Raw genomic sequence first — 12,765 nt, forward strand, 5'->3', positions numbered from 1 at the left:
CACAAATTGCGCCCCGCCGGGCGCCGGCATGCGGGATGCCGACGGAGCTGGCGCGGCTCAGCCCTCACCAGCCCCTCTGGCAGGTGTCGCCCGGCGAGTCCACGCGTGATCCAGGGAGACCACAGCCGCGCCACCGGGCACCTAACGCCAGCCGCTAAGCCGGGCCCAGTCTTCCTTTGACAGCAGCAGTGCAGCTCTGCTTGGGCAGAGCCTCCAAAAATACCATGAACTCATCGCTATCCCTCTCCACGGAAATCTTTAGTAAAAGGCGAAAGATTTATACGGGATGAAGAGAGACCCGAGTCGATATGGGGCCGCCGCCAAGCCCGTCGCCGTTAGCCGGGCCTGCGTGACGCCCCCGCTCGGAGTAGAATGCCCAGGGGCGTCGCAGCCGCCGTCCTCGGGGCCCCGACTCCTCCCTGTCCTCCTGTCCTCTCAAAAGACAGCAATCATTTTAACAAACATGAGGGGAAATTCAAAAGGCAAAGATGACATCATGCCTTACCTCAGCGCAGCTGTCCACCGCACAAACAGTGTGTCACCTTCCTTTAAAAAAAAAAAAAAAAAAAAAAAAAAAAAAAAGAAAACCGGCGGGAAACGGGGGCCACGCACAGACAGGGCCCCCCCCCTCACAGCACTCAGTCTATTAGTCACTCACTCACTCACTCAGTCAGTCAGTCAGTCAGTCAGTCAGTCAGTCAGTCAGTCAGTCAGTCAGTCAGTCAGTCAGTTCTGCCTTTCGACAACAGGGGGCAGTAGAGGTGCACCATTCCCGGAAGCACTGCAATACCGGGTCGATGCGTGGAGCGGACGGGGCAAGCCCCACTTCCGGCTCCCTGTTCCAAAAATCCGTTTAATATGTGGTCCCCTCCATGGGGGACGTATCAGATATTAAACTGATAAGAACAGATACTACACTTGATCTTAGCCAAAAGGCCGAGAAGCGATACCCACAAATTGCGCCCCGCCGGGCGCCGGCATGCGGGATGCCGACGGAGCTGGCGCGGCTCAGCCCTCACCAGCCCCTCTGGCAGGTGTCGCCCGGCGAGTCCACGCGTGATCCAGGGAGACCACAGCCGCGCCACCGGGCACCTAACGCCAGCCGCTAAGCCGGGCCCAGTCTTCCTTTGACAGCAGCAGTGCAGCTCTGCTTGGGCAGAGCCTCCAAAAATACCATGAACTCATCGCTATCCCTCTCCACGGAAATCTTTAGTAAAAGGCGAAAGATTTATACGGGATGAAGAGAGACCCGAGTCGATATGGGGCCGCCGCCAAGCCCGTCGCCGTTAGCCGGGCCTGCGTGACGCCCCCGCTCGGAGTAGAATGCCCAGGGGCGTCGCAGCCGCCGTCCTCGGGGCCCCGACTCCTCCCTGTCCTCCTGTCCTCTCAAAAGACAGCAATCATTTTAACAAACATGAGGGGAAATTCAAAAGGCAAAGATGACATCATGCCTTACCTCAGCGCAGCTGTCCACCGCACAAACAGTGTGTCACCTTCCTTTAAAAAAAAAAAAAAAAAAAAAAAAAAAAAAAAAGAAAAACGGCGGGAAACGGGGGCCACGCACAGACAGGGCCCCCCCCCTCACAGCACTCAGTCTATTAGTCACTCACTCACTCACTCAGTCAGTCAGTCAGTCAGTCAGTCAGTCAGTCAGTCAGTCAGTCAGTCAGTTCTGCCTTTCGACAACAGGGGGCAGTAGAGGTGCACCATTCCCGGAAGCACTGCAATACCGGGTCGATGCGTGGAGCGGACGGGGCAAGCCCCACTTCCGGCTCCCTGTTCCAAAAATCCGTTTAATATGTGGTCCCCTCCATGGGGGACGTATCAGATATTAAACTGATAAGAACAGATACTACACTTGATCTTAGCCAAAAGGCCGAGAAGCGATACCCACAAATTGCGCCCCGCCGGGCGCCGGCATGCGGGATGCCGACGGAGCTGGCGCGGCTCAGCCCTCACCAGCCCCTCTGGCAGGTGTCGCCCGGCGAGTCCACGCGTGATCCAGGGAGACCACAGCCGCGCCACCGGGCACCTAACGCCAGCCGCTAAGCCGGGCCCAGTCTTCCTTTGACAGCAGCAGTGCAGCTCTGCTTGGGCAGAGCCTCCAAAAATACCATGAACTCATCGCTATCCCTCTCCACGGAAATCTTTAGTAAAAGGCGAAAGATTTATACGGGATGAAGAGAGACCCGAGTCGATATGGGGCCGCCGCCAAGCCCGTCGCCGTTAGCCGGGCCTGCGTGACGCCCCCGCTCGGAGTAGAATGCCCAGGGGCGTCGCAGCCGCCGTCCTCGGGGCCCCGACTCCTCCCTGTCCTCCTGTCCTCTCAAAAGACAGCAATCATTTTAACAAACATGAGGGGAAATTCAAAAGGCAAAGATGACATCATGCCTTACCTCAGCGCAGCTGTCCACCGCACAAACAGTGTGTCACCTTCCTTTAAAAAAAAAAAAAAAAAAAAAAAAAAAAAAAAAGAAAAACGGCGGGAAACGGGGGCCACGCACAGACAGGGCCCCCCCCCTCACAGCACTCAGTCTATTAGTCACTCACTCACTCACTCAGTCAGTCAGTCAGTCAGTCAGTCAGTCAGTCAGTCAGTCAGTCAGTCAGTTCTGCCTTTCGACAACAGGGGGCAGTAGAGGTGCACCATTCCCGGAAGCACTGCAATACCGGGTCGATGCGTGGAGCGGACGGGGCAAGCCCCACTTCCGGCTCCCTGTTCCAAAAATCCGTTTAATATGTGGTCCCCTCCATGGGGGACGTATCAGATATTAAACTGATAAGAACAGATACTACACTTGATCTTAGCCAAAAGGCCGAGAAGCGATACCCACAAATTGCGCCCCGCCGGGCGCCGGCATGCGGGATGCCGACGGAGCTGGCGCGGCTCAGCCCTCACCAGCCCCTCTGGCAGGTGTCGCCCGGCGAGTCCACGCGTGATCCAGGGAGACCACAGCCGCGCCACCGGGCACCTAACGCCAGCCGCTAAGCCGGGCCCAGTCTTCCTTTGACAGCAGCAGTGCAGCTCTGCTTGGGCAGAGCCTCCAAAAATACCATGAACTCATCGCTATCCCTCTCCACGGAAATCTTTAGTAAAAGGCGAAAGATTTATACGGGATGAAGAGAGACCCGAGTCGATATGGGGCCGCCGCCAAGCCCGTCGCCGTTAGCCGGGCCTGCGTGACGCCCCCGCTCGGAGTAGAATGCCCAGGGGCGTCGCAGCCGCCGTCCTCGGGGCCCCGACTCCTCCCTGTCCTCCTGTCCTCTCAAAAGACAGCAATCATTTTAACAAACATGAGGGGAAATTCAAAAGGCAAAGATGACATCATGCCTTACCTCAGCGCAGCTGTCCACCGCACAAACAGTGTGTCACCTTCCTTTAAAAAAAAAAAAAAAAAAAAAAAAAAAAAAAAGAAAACCGGCGGGAAACGGGGGCCACGCACAGACAGGGCCCCCCCCCTCACAGCACTCAGTCTATTAGTCACTCACTCACTCACTCAGTCAGTCAGTCAGTCAGTCAGTCAGTCAGTCAGTCAGTCAGTCAGTTCTGCCTTTCGACAACAGGGGGCAGTAGAGGTGCACCATTCCCGGAAGCACTGCAATACCGGGTCGATGCGTGGAGCGGACGGGGCAAGCCCCACTTCCGGCTCCCTGTTCCAAAAATCCGTTTAATATGTGGTCCCCTCCATGGGGGACGTATCAGATATTAAACTGATAAGAACAGATACTACACTTGATCTTAGCCAAAAGGCCGAGAAGCGATACCCACAAATTGCGCCCCGCCGGGCGCCGGCATGCGGGATGCCGACGGAGCTGGCGCGGCTCAGCCCTCACCAGCCCCTCTGGCAGGTGTCGCCCGGCGAGTCCACGCGTGATCCAGGGAGACCACAGCCGCGCCACCGGGCACCTAACGCCAGCCGCTAAGCCGGGCCCAGTCTTCCTTTGACAGCAGCAGTGCAGCTCTGCTTGGGCAGAGCCTCCAAAAATACCATGAACTCATCGCTATCCCTCTCCACGGAAATCTTTAGTAAAAGGCGAAAGATTTATACGGGATGAAGAGAGACCCGAGTCGATATGGGGCCGCCGCCAAGCCCGTCGCCGTTAGCCGGGCCTGCGTGACGCCCCCGCTCGGAGTAGAATGCCCAGGGGCGTCGCAGCCGCCGTCCTCGGGGCCCCGACTCCTCCCTGTCCTCCTGTCCTCTCAAAAGACAGCAATCATTTTAACAAACATGAGGGGAAATTCAAAAGGCAAAGATGACATCATGCCTTACCTCAGCGCAGCTGTCCACCGCACAAACAGTGTGTCACCTTCCTTTAAAAAAAAAAAAAAAAAAAGAAAACCGGCGGGAAACGGGGGCCACGCACAGACAGGGCCCCCCCCCTCACAGCACTCAGTCTATTAGTCACTCACTCACTCAGTCAGTCAGTCAGTCAGTCAGTCAGTCAGTCAGTCAGTCAGTCAGTCAGTCAGTCAGTTCTGCCTTTCGACAACAGGGGGCAGTAGAGGTGCACCATTCCCGGAAGCACTGCAATACGTCGATGCGTGGAGCGGACGGGGCAAGCCCCACTTCCGGCTCCCTGTTCCAAAAATCCGTTTAATATGTGGTCCCCTCCATGGGGGACGTATCAGATATTAAACTGATAAGAACAGATACTACACTTGATCTTAGCCAAAAGGCCGAGAAGCGATACCCACAAATTGCGCCCCGCCGGGCGCCGGCATGCGGGATGCCGACGGAGCTGGCGCGGCTCAGCCCTCACCAGCCCCTCTGGCAGGTGTCGCCCGGCGAGTCCACGCGTGATCCAGGGAGACCACAGCCGCGCCACCGGGCACCTAACGCCAGCCGCTAAGCCGGGCCCAGTCTTCCTTTGACAGCAGCAGTGCAGCTCTGCTTGGGCAGAGCCTCCAAAAATACCATGAACTCATCGCTATCCCTCTCCACGGAAATCTTTAGTAAAAGGCGAAAGATTTATACGGGATGAAGAGAGACCCGAGTCGATATGGGGCCGCCGCCAAGCCCGTCGCCGTTAGCCGGGCCTGCGTGACGCCCCCGCTCGGAGTAGAATGCCCAGGGGCGTCGCAGCCGCCGTCCTCGGGGCCCCGACTCCTCCCTGTCCTCCTGTCCTCTCAAAAGACAGCAATCATTTTAACAAACATGAGGGGAAATTCAAAAGGCAAAGATGACATCATGCCTTACCTCAGCGCAGCTGTCCACCGCACAAACAGTGTGTCACCTTCCTTTAAAAAAAAAAAAAAAAAAAAAAAAAAAAGAAAAACGGCGGGAAACGGGGCCGCGGGGCCACGCACAGACAGGGCCCCCCCCCTCACAGCACTCAGTCTATTAGTCACTCACTCACTCACTCAGTCAGTCAGTCAGTCAGTCAGTCAGTCAGTCAGTCAGTCAGTCAGTCAGTCAGTTCTGCCTTTCGACAACAGGGGGCAGTAGAGGTGCACCATTCCCGGAAGCACTGCAATACCGGGTCGATGCGTGGAGCGGACGGGGCAAGCCCCACTTCCGGCTCCCTGTTCCAAAAATCCGTTTAATATGTGGTCCCCTCCATGGGGGACGTATCAGATATTAAACTGATAAGAACAGATACTACACTTGATCTTAGCCAAAAGGCCGAGAAGCGATACCCACAAATTGCGCCCCGCCGGGCGCCGGCATGCGGGATGCCGACGGAGCTGGCGCGGCTCAGCCCTCACCAGCCCCTCTGGCAGGTGTCGCCCGGCGAGTCCACGCGTGATCCAGGGAGACCACAGCCGCGCCACCGGGCACCTAACGCCAGCCGCTAAGCCGGGCCCAGTCTTCCTTTGACAGCAGCAGTGCAGCTCTGCTTGGGCAGAGCCTCCAAAAATACCATGAACTCATCGCTATCCCTCTCCACGGAAATCTTTAGTAAAAGGCGAAAGATTTATACGGGATGAAGAGAGACCCGAGTCGATATGGGGCCGCCGCCAAGCCCGTCGCCGTTAGCCGGGCCTGCGTGACGCCCCCGCTCGGAGTAGAATGCCCAGGGGCGTCGCAGCCGCCGTCCTCGGGGCCCCGACTCCTCCCTGTCCTCCTGTCCTCTCAAAAGACAGCAATCATTTTAACAAACATGAGGGGAAATTCAAAAGGCAAAGATGACATCATGCCTTACCTCAGCGCAGCTGTCCACCGCACAAACAGTGTGTCACCTTCCTTTAAAAAAAAAAAAAAAAAAAAAAAAAAAAAAAAAGAAAACCGGCGGGAAACGGGGGCCACGCACAGACAGGGCCCCCCCCCTCACAGCACTCAGTCTATTAGTCACTCACTCACTCACTCAGTCAGTCAGTCAGTCAGTCAGTCAGTCAGTCAGTCAGTCAGTCAGTCAGTTCTGCCTTTCGACAACAGGGGGCAGTAGAGGTGCACCATTCCCGGAAGCACTGCAATACCGGGTCGATGCGTGGAGCGGACGGGGCAAGCCCCACTTCCGGCTCCCTGTTCCAAAAATCCGTTTAATATGTGGTCCCCTCCATGGGGGACGTATCAGATATTAAACTGATAAGAACAGATACTACACTTGATCTTAGCCAAAAGGCCGAGAAGCGATACCCACAAATTGCGCCCCGCCGGGCGCCGGCATGCGGGATGCCGACGGAGCTGGCGCGGCTCAGCCCTCACCAGCCCCTCTGGCAGGTGTCGCCCGGCGAGTCCACGCGTGATCCAGGGAGACCACAGCCGCGCCACCGGGCACCTAACGCCAGCCGCTAAGCCGGGCCCAGTCTTCCTTTGACAGCAGCAGTGCAGCTCTGCTTGGGCAGAGCCTCCAAAAATACCATGAACTCATCGCTATCCCTCTCCACGGAAATCTTTAGTAAAAGGCGAAAGATTTATACGGGATGAAGAGAGACCCGAGTCGATATGGGGCCGCCGCCAAGCCCGTCGCCGTTAGCCGGGCCTGCGTGACGCCCCCGCTCGGAGTAGAATGCCCAGGGGCGTCGCAGCCGCCGTCCTCGGGGCCCCGACTCCTCCCTGTCCTCCTGTCCTCTCAAAAGACAGCAATCATTTTAACAAACATGAGGGGAAATTCAAAAGGCAAAGATGACATCATGCCTTACCTCAGCGCAGCTGTCCACCGCACAAACAGTGTGTCACCTTCCTTTAAAAAAAAAAAAAAAAAAAAAAAAAAAAAAAAAAAAAAAAACGGCGGGAAACGGGGGCCACGCACAGACAGGGCCCCCCCCCTCACAGCACTCAGTCTATTAGTCACTCACTCACTCACTCAGTCAGTCAGTCAGTCAGTCAAGTCAGTCAGTCAGTCAGTCAGTCAGTTCTGCCTTTCGACAACAGGGGGCAGTAGAGGTGCACCATTCCCGGAAGCACTGCAATACCGGGTCGATGCGTGGAGCGGACGGGGCAAGCCCCACTTCCGGCTCCCTGTTCCAAAAATCCGTTTAATATGTGGTCCCCTCCATGGGGGACGTATCAGATATTAAACTGATAAGAACAGATACTACACTTGATCTTAGCCAAAAGGCCGAGAAGCGATACCCACAAATTGCGCCCCGCCGGGCGCCGGCATGCGGGATGCCGACGGAGCTGGCGCGGCTCAGCCCTCACCAGCCCCTCTGGCAGGTGTCGCCCGGCGAGTCCACGCGTGATCCAGGGAGACCACAGCCGCGCCACCGGGCACCTAACGCCAGCCGCTAAGCCGGGCCCAGTCTTCCTTTGACAGCAGCAGTGCAGCTCTGCTTGGGCAGAGCCTCCAAAAATACCATGAACTCATCGCTATCCCTCTCCACGGAAATCTTTAGTAAAAGGCGAAAGATTTATACGGGATGAAGAGAGAGACCCGAGTCGATATGGGGCCGCCGCCAGCCCGTCGCCGTTAGCCGGGCCTGCGTGACGCCCCCGCTCGGAGTAGAATGCCCAGGGGCGTCGCAGCCGCCGTCCTCGGGGCCCCGACTCCTCCCTGTCCTCCTGTCCTCTCAAAAGACAGCAATTCATTTTAACAAACATGAGGGGAAATTCAAAAGGCAAAGATGACATCATGCCTTACCTCAGCGCAGCTGTCCACCGCACAACAGTGTGTCACCTTCCTTTAAAAAAAAAAAAAAAAAAAAAAAAAAAAAAGAAAACCGGCGGGAAACGGGGGCCACGCACAGACAGGGCCCCCCCCTCACAGCACTCAGTCTATTAGTCACTCACTCACTCACTCAGTCAGTCAGTCAGTCAGTCAGTCAGTCAGTCAGTCAGTCAGTCAGTCAGTCAGTTCTGCCTTTCGACAACAGGGGGCAGTAGAGGTGCACCATTCCCGGAAGCACTGCAATACCGGGTCGATGCGTGGAGCGGACGGGGCAAGCCCCACTTCCGGCTCCCTGTTCCAAAAATCCGTTTAATATGTGGTCCCCTCCATGGGGGACGTATCAGATATTAAACTGATAAGAACAGATACTACACTTGATCTTAGCCAAAAGGCCGAGAAGCGATACCCACAAATTGCGCCCCGCCGGGCGCCGGCATGCGGGATGCCGACGGAGGCTGGCGCGGCTCAGCCCTCACCAGCCCCTCTGGCAGGTGTCGCCCGGCGAGTCCACGCGTGATCCAGGGAGACCACAGCCGCGCCACCGGGCACCTAACGCCAGCCGCTAAGCCGGGCCCAGTCTTCCTTTGACAGCAGCAGTGCAGCTCTGCTTGGGCAGAGCCTCCAAAAATACCATGAACTCATCGCTATCCATCTCCACGGAAATCTTTAGTAAAAGGCGAAAGATTTATACGCAAGCCCGTCGCCGTTAGCCGGGCCTGCGTGACGCCCCCGCTCGGAGTAGAATGCCCAGGGGCGTCGCAGCCGCCGTCCTCGGGGCCCCGACTCCTCCCTGTCCTCCTGTCCTCTCAAAAGACAGCAATCATTTTAACAAACATGAGGGAAATTCAAAGGCAAAGATGACATCATGCCTTACTCAGCGCAGCTGTCCACCGCACAAACAGTGTGTCACCTTCCTTTAAAAAAAAAAAAAAAAAAAAAAAAAAAAAAAGAAAACCGGCGGGAAACGGGGCCACGCACAGACAGGGCCCCCCCTCACAGCACTCAGTCTATTAGTCACTCACTCACTCACTCAGTCAGTCAGTCAGTCAGTCAGTCAGTCAGTCAGTCAGTCAGTCAGTCAGTTCTGCCTTTCGACAACAGGGGGCAGTAGAGGTGCACCATTCCCGGAAGCACTGCAATACCGGGTCGATGCGTGGAGCGGACGGGGCAAGCCCCACTTCCGGCTCCCTGTTCCAAAAATCCGTTTAATATGTGGTCCCCTCCAGGGGGACGTATCAGATATTAAACTGATAAGAACAGATACTACACTTGATCTTAGCCAAAAGGCCGAGAAGCGATACCCACAAATTGCGCCCCGCCGGGCGCCGGCATGCGGGATGCCGACGGAGCTGGCGCGGCTCAGCCCTCACCAGCCCCTCTGGCAGGTGTCGCCCGGCGAGTCCACGCGTGATCCAGGAGACCACAGCCGCGCCACCGGGCACCTAACGCCAGCCGCTAAGCCGGGCCCAGTCTTCCTTTGACAGCAGCAGTGCAGCTCTGCTTGGGCAGAGCCTCCCAAAAATACCATGAACTCATCGCTATCCCTCTCCACGGAAATCTTAGTAAAAGGCGAAAGATTTATACGGGATGAAGAGAGACCCGAGTCGATATGGGGCCGCCGCCAAGCCCGTCGCCGTTAGCCGGGCCTGCGTGACGCCCCGCTCGGAGTAGAATGCCCAGGGGCGTCGCAGCCGCCGTCCTCGGGGCCCCGACTCCTCCCTGTCCTCCTGTCCTCTCAAAAGACAGCAATCATTTAACAAACATGAGGGGAAATTCAAGGCAAAGATGACATCATGCCTTACCTCAGCGCAGCGTCCACCGCACAAACAGTGTGTCACCTTCCTTTAAAAAAAAAAAAAAAAAAAAAAAAAAAAAAAAAAAAAACGGCGGGAAACGGGGGCCACGCACAGACAGGGCCCCCCCCTCACAGCACTCAGTCTATTAGTCACTCACTCACTCACTCAGTCAGTCAGTCGCTCAGTCAGTCAGTCAGTCAGTCAGTCGAGTCAGTCCTCTCTGCCTTTCGACAACCAGGGGCAGTAGAGGTTGCACCATTCCGGAAGCACTGCAATACCGGGTCTGCCTTTCGACAACAGGGGGCAGTAGAGGTGCACCATTCCCGGAAGCACTGCAATACCGGGTCGATGCGTGGAGCGGACGGGGCAAGCCCCACTTCCGGCTCCCTGTTCCAAAAATCCGTTTAATATGTGGTCCCCTCCATGGGGGACGTATCAGATATTAAACTGATAAGAACAGATACTACACTTGATCTTAGCCAAAAGGCCGAGAAGCGATACCCACAAATTGCGCCCCGCCGGGCGCCGGCATGCGGGATGCCGACGGAGCTGGCGCGGCTCAGCCCTCACCAGCCCCTCTGGCAGGTGTCGCCCGGCGAGTCCACGCGTGATCCAGGGAGACCACAGCCGCGCCACCGGGCACCTAACGCCAGCCGCTAAGCCGGGCCCAGTCTTCCTTTGACAGCAGCAGTGCAGCTCTGCTTGGGCAGAGCCTCCAAAAATACCATGAACTCATCGCTATCCCTCTCCACGGAAATCTTTAGTAAAAGGCGAAAGATTTATACGGGATGAAGAGAGACCCGAGTCGATATGGGGCCGCCGCCAAGCCCGTCGCCGTTAGCCGGGCCTGCGTGACGCCCCGCTCGGAGTAGAATGCCCAGGGGCGTCGCAGCCGCCGTCCTCGGGGCCCCGACTCCTCCCTGTCCTCCTGTCCTCTCAAAAGACAGCAATCATTTTAACAAACATGAGGGGAAATTCAAAAGGCAAAGATGACATCATGCCTTACCTCAGCGCAGCTGTCCACCGCACAAACAGTGTGTCACCTTCCTTTAAAAAAAAAAAAAAAAAAAAAAAAAAAAAAAAGAAAACCGGCGGGAAACGGGGGCCACGCACAGACAGGGCCCCCCCCCTCACAGCACTCAGTCTATTAGTCACTCACTCAGTCAGTCAGTCAGTCAGTCAGTCAGTCAGTCAGTCAGTCAGTCAGTCAGTCAGTCATCCGTTCTGCCTTTCGACAACAGGGGGCAGTAGAGGTGCACCATTCCCGGAAGCACTGCAATACCGGGTCGATGCGTGGAGCGGACGGGGCAAGCCCCACTTCCGGCTCCCTGTTCCAAAAATCCGTTTAATATGTGGTCCCCTCCATGGGGGACGTATCAGATATTAAACTGATAAGAACAGATACTACACTTGATCTTAGCCAAAAGGCCGAGAAGCGATACCCACAAATTGCGCCCCGCCGGGCGCCGGCATGCGGGATGCCGACGGAGCTGGCGCGGCTCAGCCCTCACCAGCCCCTCTGGCAGGTGTCGCCCGGCGAGTCCACGCGTGATCCAGGGAGACCACAGCCGCGCCACCGGGCACCTAACGCCAGCCGCTAAGCCGGGCCCAGTCTTCCTTTGACAGCAGCAGTGCAGCTCTGCTTGGGCAGAGCCTCCAAAAATACCATGAACTCATCGCTATCCCTCTCCACGGAAATCTTTAGTAAAAGGCGAAAGATTTATACGGGATGAAGAGAGACCCGAGTCGATATGGGGCCGCCGCCAAGCCCGTCGCCGTTAGCCGGGCCTGCGTGACGCCCCCGCTCGGAGTAGAATGCCCAGGGGCGTCGCAGCCGCCGTCCTCGGGGCCCCGACTCCTCCCTGTCCTCCTGTCCTCTCAAAAGACAGCAATCATTTTAACAAACATGAGGGGAAATTCAAAAGGCAAAGATGACATCATGCCTTACCTCAGCGCAGCTGTCCACCGCACAAACAGTGTGTCACCTTCCTTAAAAAAAAAAAAAAAAAAAAAAAAAAAAAAAAAAGAAAAACGGCGGGAAACGGGGGCCACGCACAGACAGGGCCCCCCCCCTCACAGCACTCAGTCTATTAGTCACTCACTCACTCACTCAGTCAGTCAGTCAGTCAGTCAGTCAGTCAGTCAGTCAGTCAGTCAGTCAGTGTCTCGTCTCTGTTCGACAACAGGGGGCAGTAGAGGTGCACCATTCCCGGAAGCACTGCAATACCGGGTCGATGCGTGGAGCGGACGGGGCAAGCCCCACTTCCGGCTCCCTGTTCCAAAAATCCGTTTAATATGTGGTCCCCTCCATGGGGGACGTATCAGATATTAAACTGATAAGAACAGATACTACACTTGATCTTAGCCAAAAGGCCGAGAAGCGATACCCACAAATTGCGCCCCGCCGGGCGCCGGCATGCGGGATGCCGACGGAGCTGGCGCGGCTCAGCCCTCACCAGCCCCTCTGGCAGGTGTCGCCCGGCGAGTCCACGCGTGATCCAGGGAGACCACAGCCGCGCCACCGGGCACCTAACGCCAGCCGCTAAGCCGGGCCCAGTCTTCCTTTGACAGCAGCAGTGCAGCTCTGCTTGGGCAGAGCCTCCAAAAATACCATGAACTCATCGCTATCCCTCTCCACGGAAATCTTTAGTAAAAGGCGAAAGATTTATACGGGATGAAGAGAGACCCGAGTCGATATGGGGCCGCCGCCAAGCCCGTCGCCGTTAGCCGGGCCTGCGTGACGCCCCCGCTCGGAGTAGAATGCCCAGGGGCGTCGCAGCCGCCGTCCTCGGGGCCCCGACTCCTCCCTGTCCTCCTGTCCTCTCAAAAGACAGCAATCATTTTAACAAACATGAGGGGAAATTCAAAAGGCAAAGATGACATCATGCCTTACCTCAGCGCAGCTGTCCACCGCACA

At 56.7% G+C, this 12,765-nt stretch overlaps 26 non-coding genes and 1 pseudogene across 26 annotated transcripts; all 27 read right to left on the reverse strand.

The window, feature by feature from the left end:
• Nucleotides 1-192: 192 nt before the first annotated feature.
• On the reverse strand, nt 193-306 carry LOC140586224 (U5 spliceosomal RNA). Its single transcript, XR_011988088.1, has one exon. It is a non-coding gene; the product is annotated as a U5 spliceosomal RNA (small nuclear RNA).
• Nucleotides 307-756: 450 nt separating this feature from the next.
• Nucleotides 757-948, reverse strand: LOC140585849 (U2 spliceosomal RNA). The gene has a single exon (XR_011987786.1). It is a non-coding gene; the product is annotated as a U2 spliceosomal RNA (small nuclear RNA).
• Nucleotides 949-1,143: 195 nt separating this feature from the next.
• LOC140586225 (U5 spliceosomal RNA) lies at nt 1,144-1,257 on the reverse strand. The gene has a single exon (XR_011988089.1). It is a non-coding gene; the product is annotated as a U5 spliceosomal RNA (small nuclear RNA).
• Nucleotides 1,258-1,696: 439 nt separating this feature from the next.
• On the reverse strand, nt 1,697-1,888 carry LOC140585851 (U2 spliceosomal RNA). Its single transcript, XR_011987788.1, has one exon. It is a non-coding gene; the product is annotated as a U2 spliceosomal RNA (small nuclear RNA).
• A 195-nt stretch (nt 1,889-2,083) lies between these two features.
• LOC140586226 (U5 spliceosomal RNA) lies at nt 2,084-2,197 on the reverse strand. The gene has a single exon (XR_011988090.1). It is a non-coding gene; the product is annotated as a U5 spliceosomal RNA (small nuclear RNA).
• Nucleotides 2,198-2,636: 439 nt separating this feature from the next.
• Nucleotides 2,637-2,828, reverse strand: LOC140585852 (U2 spliceosomal RNA). The gene has a single exon (XR_011987789.1). It is a non-coding gene; the product is annotated as a U2 spliceosomal RNA (small nuclear RNA).
• Nucleotides 2,829-3,023: 195 nt separating this feature from the next.
• LOC140586227 (U5 spliceosomal RNA) lies at nt 3,024-3,137 on the reverse strand. Its single transcript, XR_011988091.1, has one exon. It is a non-coding gene; the product is annotated as a U5 spliceosomal RNA (small nuclear RNA).
• Nucleotides 3,138-3,571: 434 nt separating this feature from the next.
• LOC140585853 (U2 spliceosomal RNA) lies at nt 3,572-3,763 on the reverse strand. Its single transcript, XR_011987790.1, has one exon. It is a non-coding gene; the product is annotated as a U2 spliceosomal RNA (small nuclear RNA).
• A 195-nt stretch (nt 3,764-3,958) lies between these two features.
• Nucleotides 3,959-4,072, reverse strand: LOC140586229 (U5 spliceosomal RNA). Its single transcript, XR_011988093.1, has one exon. It is a non-coding gene; the product is annotated as a U5 spliceosomal RNA (small nuclear RNA).
• Nucleotides 4,073-4,501: 429 nt separating this feature from the next.
• Nucleotides 4,502-4,690, reverse strand: LOC140585987 (U2 spliceosomal RNA). The gene has a single exon (XR_011987923.1). It is a non-coding gene; the product is annotated as a U2 spliceosomal RNA (small nuclear RNA).
• A 195-nt stretch (nt 4,691-4,885) lies between these two features.
• Nucleotides 4,886-4,999, reverse strand: LOC140586230 (U5 spliceosomal RNA). The gene has a single exon (XR_011988094.1). It is a non-coding gene; the product is annotated as a U5 spliceosomal RNA (small nuclear RNA).
• Nucleotides 5,000-5,444: 445 nt separating this feature from the next.
• Nucleotides 5,445-5,636, reverse strand: LOC140585854 (U2 spliceosomal RNA). Its single transcript, XR_011987791.1, has one exon. It is a non-coding gene; the product is annotated as a U2 spliceosomal RNA (small nuclear RNA).
• A 195-nt stretch (nt 5,637-5,831) lies between these two features.
• LOC140586231 (U5 spliceosomal RNA) lies at nt 5,832-5,945 on the reverse strand. The gene has a single exon (XR_011988095.1). It is a non-coding gene; the product is annotated as a U5 spliceosomal RNA (small nuclear RNA).
• Nucleotides 5,946-6,384: 439 nt separating this feature from the next.
• On the reverse strand, nt 6,385-6,576 carry LOC140585855 (U2 spliceosomal RNA). Its single transcript, XR_011987792.1, has one exon. It is a non-coding gene; the product is annotated as a U2 spliceosomal RNA (small nuclear RNA).
• A 195-nt stretch (nt 6,577-6,771) lies between these two features.
• Nucleotides 6,772-6,885, reverse strand: LOC140586232 (U5 spliceosomal RNA). Its single transcript, XR_011988096.1, has one exon. It is a non-coding gene; the product is annotated as a U5 spliceosomal RNA (small nuclear RNA).
• A 438-nt stretch (nt 6,886-7,323) lies between these two features.
• LOC140585856 (U2 spliceosomal RNA) lies at nt 7,324-7,515 on the reverse strand. Its single transcript, XR_011987793.1, has one exon. It is a non-coding gene; the product is annotated as a U2 spliceosomal RNA (small nuclear RNA).
• Nucleotides 7,516-7,710: 195 nt separating this feature from the next.
• On the reverse strand, nt 7,711-7,826 carry LOC140585803 (U5 spliceosomal RNA). Its single transcript, XR_011987741.1, has one exon. It is a non-coding gene; the product is annotated as a U5 spliceosomal RNA (small nuclear RNA).
• A 438-nt stretch (nt 7,827-8,264) lies between these two features.
• On the reverse strand, nt 8,265-8,456 carry LOC140585857 (U2 spliceosomal RNA). Its single transcript, XR_011987794.1, has one exon. It is a non-coding gene; the product is annotated as a U2 spliceosomal RNA (small nuclear RNA).
• Nucleotides 8,457-8,652: 196 nt separating this feature from the next.
• On the reverse strand, nt 8,653-8,776 carry LOC140585807 (U5 spliceosomal RNA; annotated as a pseudogene).
• A 384-nt stretch (nt 8,777-9,160) lies between these two features.
• LOC140585632 (U2 spliceosomal RNA) lies at nt 9,161-9,351 on the reverse strand. The gene has a single exon (XR_011987570.1). It is a non-coding gene; the product is annotated as a U2 spliceosomal RNA (small nuclear RNA).
• Nucleotides 9,352-9,545: 194 nt separating this feature from the next.
• LOC140585806 (U5 spliceosomal RNA) lies at nt 9,546-9,659 on the reverse strand. The gene has a single exon (XR_011987744.1). It is a non-coding gene; the product is annotated as a U5 spliceosomal RNA (small nuclear RNA).
• Nucleotides 9,660-10,155: 496 nt separating this feature from the next.
• Nucleotides 10,156-10,347, reverse strand: LOC140585858 (U2 spliceosomal RNA). Its single transcript, XR_011987795.1, has one exon. It is a non-coding gene; the product is annotated as a U2 spliceosomal RNA (small nuclear RNA).
• A 195-nt stretch (nt 10,348-10,542) lies between these two features.
• On the reverse strand, nt 10,543-10,656 carry LOC140586233 (U5 spliceosomal RNA). Its single transcript, XR_011988097.1, has one exon. It is a non-coding gene; the product is annotated as a U5 spliceosomal RNA (small nuclear RNA).
• Nucleotides 10,657-11,096: 440 nt separating this feature from the next.
• On the reverse strand, nt 11,097-11,288 carry LOC140585859 (U2 spliceosomal RNA). Its single transcript, XR_011987796.1, has one exon. It is a non-coding gene; the product is annotated as a U2 spliceosomal RNA (small nuclear RNA).
• Nucleotides 11,289-11,483: 195 nt separating this feature from the next.
• Nucleotides 11,484-11,597, reverse strand: LOC140586235 (U5 spliceosomal RNA). Its single transcript, XR_011988099.1, has one exon. It is a non-coding gene; the product is annotated as a U5 spliceosomal RNA (small nuclear RNA).
• A 444-nt stretch (nt 11,598-12,041) lies between these two features.
• LOC140585860 (U2 spliceosomal RNA) lies at nt 12,042-12,233 on the reverse strand. Its single transcript, XR_011987797.1, has one exon. It is a non-coding gene; the product is annotated as a U2 spliceosomal RNA (small nuclear RNA).
• Nucleotides 12,234-12,428: 195 nt separating this feature from the next.
• LOC140586236 (U5 spliceosomal RNA) lies at nt 12,429-12,542 on the reverse strand. The gene has a single exon (XR_011988100.1). It is a non-coding gene; the product is annotated as a U5 spliceosomal RNA (small nuclear RNA).
• Between the last annotated feature and the right edge of the window lie 223 nt (nt 12,543-12,765).

The sequence above is a fragment of the Paramormyrops kingsleyae genome, unplaced genomic scaffold, assembly GCF_048594095.1.
Source record: "Paramormyrops kingsleyae isolate MSU_618 unplaced genomic scaffold, PKINGS_0.4 ups35, whole genome shotgun sequence".
Taxonomy (NCBI): domain Eukaryota; kingdom Metazoa; phylum Chordata; class Actinopteri; order Osteoglossiformes; family Mormyridae; genus Paramormyrops; species Paramormyrops kingsleyae.